We start from the raw sequence: 9,164 nt of genomic DNA, 5'->3' as shown, positions 1-9,164 counted from the left end.
CAACCTATGCTTTGCCAGGACAGGCCCTCTTAAAGGAAGATCATCAAGAAAATTTTTGACAGGTACGGGTGTAAGTCCTGATACATCCTTCCTCATTTAACCTCACAGCAATGGGATGAGGGATAATGGAATAATTCTATCAGTATCCTCATTTTGCATCTCAGTAACACAGAGGAGAAGTAATTTTCCTAAGTGCACATAATTAGTAAATGATAGAACTCAAACTTAGGGAGTCAGACTTTAGACTCTATATTTTTAACATCTATTCTCTAGTGTAACGGCTATGAAAATCACGCTGTAACACTGCTGTTGGTTTTGATTCATTCCCTTGCCACTTTCTATTGCTGCTATTACTTTCTCTGCCTCTTGGAAATCTTATGAGGCTGTTTCTCATCACTCTCATCTTCATCTTGAGGCTTTCTTTTTTTTTATGATGTTAACCTTGAGGTGCTTCATTCTATGACAAAGTCTGTCTTGAGGGCTCCTTCATTTGGTCAACAGTCTTATGGATGTGAGAGAGTGTCCTCCCTTCTATTGTCATGATGCTTTTGCCTTTTTTCTTAATTTTTTAACCATGCTCATGCTATCACAACTTTTTAAAGCTAATTGAGAAACTTTCCTTCTGTTGAGAAACTTAGACATATTGTATTGGGAGGTGGGGAGATTTGGTAAACATTAAAAATTGTCCAAAATCCTCTCTGCGTTAAAAATTTTGATTGTGAATATTTTCTTAATTCTCTGAATTGCATCTCCTTTTTTCCTTATGAAACCGTCTATTGAGCTCCTACTATTTGCTAGGCACTGTGCTGGTAACATAAAGATAATAAGAAAATGTCCTAATCTTCAGGAGCTCAGTGTCTCAGAGGACAGTTGTATACAAATTAATAACTGGTACAATGCGATAAGTGCAATGCTAAAAGAATGTTAAAAGTACCTGGAAATAAGGAAGAGCTAGAGAAAAGACACAGGATTTGATCTGGGGCTTTGGGAGGTGAGCAGAAATTCATAAGTTGGGAAAGGTAGCAAAAGGCAAACCAGGCAAAGTGGAGTGTATATGCAAATGCACAGAGTTGTGAAATGCACATGGTGCATTTGAGGGATAAAATGACTTCTGATATGCGTAAAGCACAGGGTGTATGTGGAAGATTGGAAAGAATTGATCACACACCAGCCTTATATGCCATGCTAAAGGGTTAGGGCTTAAGTCTGCAGACAATGGGAACCCCTTTTTCCAGGTTCAATCTTTGTACTAATACCTTCACCTCTCCCAGATCCTCCCTTAGCTCCTACCCTGGTCATAAAACTAGGCAGGCTCAGCAGCCAAGGCGGCTTCTGATTTCAAGAGAAAATTTGATTCTCTTACCTCTCAATATTTGAAAAATCCTCAGTCTTTACTGATCAAACCAGTAGTGGTTGTGGTAACATTTGTCAGACCAGACCGGTTTCTCTACCAATTGCATTGCACAGTTCTCAGAATCAATCTGACTTCCACACATGGAATCCTGGTTTGGTGAAGATGAGGGCTTATTAACCAAAGCCTTTTTCTAAGTGAGGGCCTCTCTAGGTGACATTTGGATACAGTCCACTTCATGTGTATTTGAATCGTTGAAACAATCCTTGCCCTTCCCCAAATCATCAAGTGTCTGTCTGGGTATAAAACTGCTCCCACTCTGAAGCTATGTACACTTTCTGGAAAGATTGGTCATTTTCTTTGCAAATTTATGAGTAAACATTTCTGCTATTTTTTCCAAACTTTATCTTGATAATGTCTTTATTAATCCATTTCACTGCCTGTCCTGCTCACACCCGTTTTTAGGAAAACTTGTCCTCCTACAGTCCTGGGAAAGCAACATGATCCCATGGCCTCTTCCAACTTCCCAGTCATTGAATGAACATCTGACCTAAGGCCAATCAATCTCTCTGCTGATCAATGATAAAGCAAAATCTCTTTTTTGAGATTTCTTTTTTTTTTTTATTAACAGCGCTACAGCCTCTAGACAGTAATGTAGACATTAATTCTTCCTATCCATTCTCAAGTTGGAATAATCTTCCTTAAATTTCTTCCATTCTAGCTTTTTTAGACTCAACTAACTGACAACACACACACACACACACTCACAATATTATGTTTTTCTGATTTCTATTCATTAATTTAACAGATAGCTATTTTTGTTTCCAGGGCGTGTAGTGATGAGTTGACTGTCATAAACCCTTGTCGTCTATGGCATGATGTGAGTAACTTCTGAGTAACCCTTATAAAATGTCTATACCCACTTTTCCAGGGTGGTGGCACTAGAACAGATTAAGTACTTCCCCAAACCGCTTATATTTACCATGTTATTAATATGTTGACTCCCTATTGTCTGTCTTAAATCAGGCATGATTGTTAGCTTTGTATCATGACCAAATAAATGGTGCGGTGGGCTTTCTGCCAGGTAGAAGGGATGTACGCAGCACACGCTCACAAACACATGCACTCACTGTACACTCACACTCTGATTCTTCTAAAGGACAAAATATTAATGACTAAAGGCAGCTGAAATGAGCATGGCCTGCAGGTGTTGCTTAATTTATTTTTCTTAGAACATATGTGTATTTATGTAATTCCAAGAAATTAAGTGAACACACAAAGTTGCTAATACCTTGAGGCCTTTTACACATATAAGGAACCGAAAAGAAAGGAGTTAATTCATGCCTTTTCTTGGTGTTCAAATATCCTGGTTGCTGCAGCTGAAATGATTATATAACAATTTACTCAGTTGTGCTGATGGTTCTAGTGTTCTCATTCCTCATTTATGGACAGCTAAAGCTTGTTTTTTGGACGGTTTGAAGGAGAAGCATAGGATACCATTTTATACATACGAGCGATTTTTGTTTTTGTTTTTGCTGAGTGGAAGCAAAAGCTGGAGTGTTCCACTGAGCAACAACTTAGATTTAGTTGTTTCTGTTATTTCCTGAGAGTGCATCTGGGGCATTTTAACTTCAACTTTCCAAACTGTTTTCTTTCTTTTGATTTATGAACTCTTTTCTTATACTTCAGAGATTTACCTAACAGGGACATGCTATGCCCTAAGGTCCCAGTGGGTTACGGTGTGAGATCAGTAGACAAGCCCTGTAACCTACCCCTGCCTCATGGCGAGCTTGCAGTGTAGACGGCATCAATTGCGTGAGACGGCATGCAAGACCACATAATAGAGGGGATTAGACAAGAACAAAAATTTCTTTGCTTTATTTATAGTATCATTGTGGAAGGATGAAAAGCTATAAGTCAGCTTCGCCTGGGTGTGGACTGGTAATAATCCACTCCAAACTTTGTTCCCTTGACTTTGCCTTGTAAAAGCTTCTGTGGCTCCTGTGGATTATTACTTTATAATGCTTGGACAAACATCAATTAACATACATCAAACCGTTTCCATTTGTGTCCCTCTATGAATGGAGGAGACCCAAAAGACACAACGGGGTTGGAAACACTCACATGGAGATTACAGGAGACCAGGCTGCACAGAGGACACAGGTGTGCTGCTAGGTATGTGTTGGAAATATTGCATTTCTTATGGAGCTTGGAGTAATTATCAAACCAGACCTCTGAAGAACAGCTTACTGGAACCTTGGCTATTATAAGGACTATTTTTTTAAATCTATGAAATTAGTTGTTGAAAATCAGATGAAGCTTGTGAATCTGGCTGTTGAAATTGGAGACAGCAGAAGTTATATTAGTTTTCATAGTCACTTGGGAACCTTTTAATCTTTTTCAAATGTTCTCAGAGAACTTAAGATGGGACTTCTTTCAAACAATATGAATAGAGATGTACTTAACGTAAACGTTTGAAAATATTTATATAATAGTCAATGTCCAAGAAAAATATTCCCATAGCATGCTGTATTATGGAGTTTTAAATATATGCCATTTCTTGTTATCTAGTTTACTCTCGTAGGGGTATTTCCTACCCATGATGTCAATACTATATGCAGCTGGAAAAAATTCACAGGCAAATTGTTGTCTTTATTGTCACTTATAAAAAATTGACAACAGATTTATTCTCCAATGTGAAAGCATTACATGAACGTCAACTCCAAATATCTTGCAATGTGCGTTTATCTGATAATAATGAGTGTATTTATGTGGCAAGTCCTCAGAACATATTAATGTTGCTATTAAATACCGTGAATGATTTGAAAAAGTACAACAGAATGAACCAAGAATAACCTCATTTTTAGGATTATTTTTATGTATTATTATGTAATGCCAAGGGCTAGTTCCTAGGGAATTTCATTAATAAGCTTCAATAATCTTATCAGGCTGATTTGCTGTAATGCACAAATCTGCCTGGTAAGAGAGATATTAAAGCATACTCATTTTCCTAGATTGTCTTATAAATCAAACTGAAGAGTTCCCTTTTGCATTAATTCCTTTTGTGAATATTTGTTTTAGCAAAAATTGCAATAAGATTCTGGTGTTAGGAAATAAATAGCAGTAACTGGGTTCTGCTCAATAAGAAACAAGAAAACTCTCCTTTTGCATATGAGCAGAACTTTTCAAAATGCAAGAATTGTTTATTGGGTCTATTAAGCTAGGTAAATTGTCAGATGGTCTGTCTAGAGCACAAGGAGAAATCTTGGTTCTCTGGAGGGATGGAGCCATGAAAAGAGCCACGTATAGTTTACGTTCAAATAGAGATGGATCTGACCTTGAAGACACGCATTATTGTGAGGTGTGATAGCACAACCCTGGTATCTTTCACATTCGTCTGACATTCCTCAGCCCCTGAAATGGGGAAAGTTGGCATCATGCCCTTTCTCACTCTTGGGCTGGCCACCTGAAATATGTGATTCAGGCAAAGGCCTCACCTGCGGCTGCTTGTGCAACCTCTACTCCCTCTCCACATTCAAACACCCTGAGACTAGACTTCTGCTTTTCTGCTGTGTATACACGCAACTACAACCACAGGCGATCTCTTTCCGTGTGATGGTTTAAGTCAATTAGCTTCTATTATCTGTGTGAGCGGGATCCTATTCCATAAAATCATTGTATCATAATTGTGTGAGTACAACTGACCTTTAAGAGATATTCTTCCAAATAGGGAAGAAATTGTCTTCTGTATTTTTGGCTCTGTTGACTGCAAACCTGTTTTGCTCAATCATTTAATTCAACTGGAACATTGGAACCCTGTACCTTTTTGGAGCTCCAGCGTAGGCCCCAAAGGAAGGAAATTGGGCATGGTGGAAAAAATGTGGGTTTTGAAGTCAGAGAGACCTGGCTTTTGATGCTGTCTCTGCTACATATATCAGAAGGTTGTTACTGACAAGGAGGATTAGTGACAACGTATGATGTGTCCAGCACCTTTTTTGGCATCTGGTAGAAGCCCAATAAGAAGTAGCGTTATGGGAAAATAGTCACATTTGTCCCATTTCAGCTCCCTAATTTTTCGGTTTTAGTTCCATTTATCCAGAAGTACCAGGTGGCTTGATCATCTCCCATTTACTTTATCTGACTGTGGATCTAGAGGGAGCAGAGTAGGAAGAAATAACAAGGATGAGAAAAAACGTGGAGAACCAATGAGATATTACCAGATTCATAGCCATTTATTTGTAAGATTCCTTTAAGACCTCTCACAATAGGGAAGTACATTTAATTTAGCCCTACAGGCAGCTGTGTTTCTTGGATGTTTATTACTCTATCACATGAATAAGGGGTCACTTTGATTATCACACACTTGGGTGAAACTTTCCTATGCTGCTTTGAGGAGGCAGCCTCGACCTGGTTAAAATTATAGTTTAATCTATTTTGATAAAAACATTTATTAAAAAAGATATTATACTTCCAAGGCCTTTTTCCATCAGCTTGCTTTTTTTGGTTGCCTATCACATGGCTATATCATTTTTAGCCACTAAATGAAAAGCATGTGTAACAGCGCAGAAATGTGCTCCTAGTCCATGTTACCATGGGCAACGTCCAATGTGAAATATGGATTTTCTTGAGGTAGAACACACTACTTTAATTATTACATGCAGTTTGGAAACATGAATATTTATACAATTAGAAACTTGGAAGCATTGCACAAATTCTTTTTAGTTGGACTCTGACATAGGCATTTTTCCTCCCAATCTGTTCTATAAATGCAGACCAAAAGAAGAAATACTGTGGCAGCCTCAATGTCATTAGCTCTACAAAAAATTGCCACAAAATTGGTCACATGCAATAAAATTGTTTGTTAGCACTGAGCCTCAAAGATACTTGGATTGATTTTTTTGGTGTCTATTTTCACTTGAGTGATCGTAAGTGTTTTGTTAGTCATAACTTTTGTTCTGTTCAGTTTTGTGTGATGAAAATGAAATCATACAAAGGACTTAAGTGACTCAGAATATTTGAAAAGTGCACTTAAGGTTGTAAATCAGGTCTTATTATAATCCCCTCTTAATTGATTTTTTCATATTTTTCCCTTTGGGTTCTAATTTTTCGGTGCAAATATAGCTCTTACATATTTTCATATCATATTTCTGAGGAAGTTAATCTTGTCACTAAGTCTGTTTTGAGGACAAATTAAGTGAATGGAATTCATCAAGCCCTAATTTTGTCCCTTTTATGTTTTATTCAAGCAAAATCAGGATTCTTCTTCCTGGTCATTTATGAAACCTAGTATCTTGTTAGCTTCATAATCATATCTCATTAACTTCCCTGAGCACACAAAAATTCTCCAAGAAACTGTACATTTAAGCCCTACATAAAAAGAAAATTGTGTATTTTGACACAATTAAATATGGTTGACATTTATTATATAATATTTTCTTCTTTTGTTATTTCATCTGTTAAACCTTTAATACTTTCAAATCTTAGCAAAATGATAAAGACCTTGAAGGAAAGTATCATGTAACTTTATATACACAGTAGCTATTCAGATATTATTGAATACAGGAATACAAATGTATTTTATTAAAAATATATCTTGTAGGGGACTGATGTCAGCATCATGGCAGAGTGACCTCTACTGGGATCTCTCCCCTCCACGATACAATAAAAAAGACATTCCTACTCCAAAGAGGACATTCATGCAACACAAAAGATGTCTGAGAGAACCACGCAGCCATACAGTGGAGGGTGAAAAGACTGGAGCCCCCCTTGGAGGAGGTGGAATGGGGTAAGAGAAAATTTCACTCCCTCTGCAAAAGATTGAGTTCTGGAACTGCATGCAGCTGCCAAGAGGGAAGGAAGGAGGGATGGAGAGCCTGTTAGTGTGAACATCAAAGATCCACGTAGCCTAGGTGAAACCCCCTACTAGGTGAAATCTATCACGAGGGTCCACTTCATCAAGCCAACACCCCAAGAGAGCAGATAGTGAGGGCAGAGTGAGTAAGCTTGTGAGAGCATGCAGAAGAAAGTGCTCTTACCCCTAACGTGCCCAGGGTTGGCTCCAGTGCCTGGGATCCCAGTGGAATGCAGAAAATTGCATTAAATCTCAAGACCAGAGAGAAAATGACAAGTACCCAGAAATCAGTCCTGAAGACATGGAAATATGTAACCTAAATGAAAGAGAATTCAAAATAGCTAACATCAAAAAACTTAACAAGTTAAAAGAGAAGGTAAAGAAATAATTCAATGAGTTCAGGAGCTACTTCACAAAAGAGATTGAAACTATAAAGATGAATCATTCAGAAATATTGGAGACGAATGAGATAATGGATGTGATAAAACAAAATATGGATTCCTTGAACACTTGAGTGGACATCATAGAGGAGTGAATCAGCATAGTCGAGGATCCATATATTGAAATGCTCCAGATAGAGAAGGAGAGAGACTTAAGACTAAAAAGAAATGAAGAAAGTCCCTGCGAAATATCTGACTCAATCAGGAAATGCAACCTAAGAATTATAGGTATTCAAGAAGGAGAAGAGAAGGAGAATAAAGCAGAAAGCTTGTTCAAAGAAATAATAGCAGAGCACTTCCCAAGCCTGGGGAAGGAGATGGAAATCCATGTGAAAGAAGCTATCAGATCTCTTAAATATGTCAATGTAAACAGACCTACTGCAAGGCATATAGTAGTGAAATGGGCAAAAGTGAATGACAGAAAAAATACTAAGGGCAGCAAGGCAGAAGAAAATAACATAGACAGGAAGCCCTATAAGGCTTTCAGTGGATTTCTTTGCAGAAACCTTACAGGGTAGGAGACACTGGAACGACATATTCAAATCTTTGAAGGACAAAAACTTTCAGCCAAGAATACTCTACCCAGCAAAAATATCTTTCCTATATGATGGAGAAGTAAAAACTGTCTCAGATAAACAAAAGCTAAGGGAGTTCATAGCCACAAGATGCCTCCTACAGGAAATCCTCAAGAAGGCCCTCGTACTTGAAAAAAAAAAGGGAGAAAGTGGTTACAAAACTTACAAAGGAGTAAGGAGATAAATAGGTAGACAAAATCAGAAAACAGGTTAGCAAATACTCAAGTATATCATTAAAGATGAAGAGAAGGAAATCACCAAAAACAAATATATCTTGTCATTTTAACCACAAACACACAAGATGGAATAAGATGTGACAGAAACAGGAGGGGAAGAGGAACGAGACTGAATCAGTTTAGTCCACGGAAGTAAGAGGTCATCAGAAAATGGGCTATCTTATCTATAAGATTTTGCATACAAACCTTGTGGTAACCACTAAACAAAAAAGCATAAGAGAAACACAAATAATAAATAAGGAGAAAACAAAGAAACTCAACATAAAAAACTACATAACTCAATTGGTAGAGCAAAACACACAGGATAAGAAACAAGAGAAATACAGGAGAATGGGAAAACGAGTGATAAAATGGCAGCATTAAGCCCTCATATATCAATAAGCAAGCTAATGTAAATGGACTGAACCAACAAAAAGACAGAGTGGTGAGATGAATTAAAGAACAAGACCCAACAATATGCTGCCTCCAGGAAACACATCTTGGCTCCAACGACAAGCACAGGCTCAGAGTAAAGGAATGGAAGATGATATTCCAAGCTAATGATAAACAAAAGGAAGCAGGTGTTGCAATATGTATATCAGACAACGTAGACTTCAAGATAAGACAGGTAAAGAGAGACAAAGAGGGGCAGTATGTAATGATCAAAGGGACACTCCATCAAGAGGACATAACACTTATAAATATCTGTGCATCCAACACAGGAGCACCAAA

The sequence above is a fragment of the Equus przewalskii genome, chromosome 2 (genome assembly GCF_037783145.1).
Source record: "Equus przewalskii isolate Varuska chromosome 2, EquPr2, whole genome shotgun sequence".
Taxonomy (NCBI): domain Eukaryota; kingdom Metazoa; phylum Chordata; class Mammalia; order Perissodactyla; family Equidae; genus Equus; species Equus przewalskii.
Note: the sequence above shows the minus strand (reverse complement) of the source record.